General features: G+C 46.4%; 1 pseudogene; it reads left to right on the forward strand.

Annotated features, from left to right (window-relative positions):
- Positions 1-670: 670 nt before the first annotated feature.
- LOC126211289 (5S ribosomal RNA) lies at positions 671-788 on the forward strand (annotated as a pseudogene).
- The last annotated feature ends 791 nt before the right edge of the window (positions 789-1579 follow it).

Genomic DNA, 1579 nt, shown 5'->3' on the forward strand with positions numbered 1-1579 from the left:
AAGACTACATTAAAGTTAAGTATATTAAAATCTCTCTTCTTTTCTTTATAGTTTTCATCCAGTCTCCTGTTTCAGAATTTACGCCCGTCTGCGTTAGTTTCGCGTGCACCTAGCCACTCATTGTGTCGAGACCTTAGGGAATCGACACAACAATTGGTACTTTCCAATGTTCTACTCTGCGCATTACTGGGGGGTGCCATTTCGCTGATTTTGGTTTATGCCGTTCCCATAGCCGTTATTTTCACAATTGTTACATATGTGTGGATGTTCATTGCCGTTCCTATGCGCTTATTGTCTACTATCATCAGGACCACACCTATTGTTCCAATCATTATTTGTAGTGAGCCACATTATTCTGTATTGTAATTTCTATTATTTTTCCCTTAGAAACTGTTACTTTGACGATTTCCGAATCCTCCATTACCATTCTATCCCTGTGGAGACACATATGGATGCCAGTAGTAAGGCGAGGGGAATATCAGAACAATTGTTAGTGCAGGTTGCCTACATTAAGGAGCCAACCTATTGTTCTCTTTTGATTGACAACTCCTTAACCTATTGTTCTGTTAAGACGATTATAACTCCCTGGGTATAATACATCCTTTTGATTGACAAGTTATTACACAGTTGTTTGGTTAAGTGGTTTTCGATGTCATCCCTACCCCTCCTAGGCAACGGCCTTGCCGCAGTGGATACACCGGTTCCCGTGAGATCACCGAAGTTAAGCGCTGGCAGGCGTGGTCGGCACCTGGATGGGTGACCATCCGGGCTGCCATGTGCTGTTGCCATTTTTCGGGGTGCACTCAGCCTCGTGATGCCAATTGACAAGCTACTCGACCGAATAGTAGCAGCTTCGGTCAAGAATACCATCACATTGACCGGGAGAGCGGTGTGCTGACCCCACGCCCCTCCTATCCGCATGCTCCACTGGGGATGACGCGGCGGTCGGATGGTCTCGGTAGGCCACTCGCGGCCTGGTGACGGAGTGCCTGCCCCTCCTAACCTCTCAGAAACTGGCACCACTTCTGATATCAATTCACTAGCCCTCCCCTTCTCCCATATTGTGACGTAATCCAAGATGGCGTCTGGGGACAATTGGTGGAAACTGAACTCAGTGTGTGTCTAGATGCTGGACTAAGAGGACAGATGTTATTGATTACTGCATTCAGTGGATGAGATGTCTGTGCCGGAGAAGTATGAGTTTAACAGTCATTAGCTTAATAATGTATCTGAGAACTGTGTCGATTGCAATGATATTTGGTGAAAACAGACGTGCTTCATCAAATAATGAAGATGCACTAGGATGAGGCTAAGCTACACTTCTCAACTCATGGTGATAACTGCGTGTGCTATAACTGTAGATTATTCAATAAAAATCCAGTCAGCCTTCCAAAGGGCAAGAGGCAAGACGTTCACTCTGGTGCGCATGCTCCTTGTCCCCAGGAGCCACACAGTAGCCACGCAGTAGCCGCAGAACTGGCTGTGTACTTCCTGTAGCATTGGAAATACCTACAGGCTTCCTCCTTACCATCCCTGGTGCACGGATGCCCTTTGCTGTTGAACACGAATTGCTTTGGGA

This window comes from Schistocerca nitens, chromosome 1, assembly GCF_023898315.1.
Source record: "Schistocerca nitens isolate TAMUIC-IGC-003100 chromosome 1, iqSchNite1.1, whole genome shotgun sequence".
Lineage (NCBI taxonomy): Eukaryota > Metazoa > Arthropoda > Insecta > Orthoptera > Acrididae > Schistocerca > Schistocerca nitens.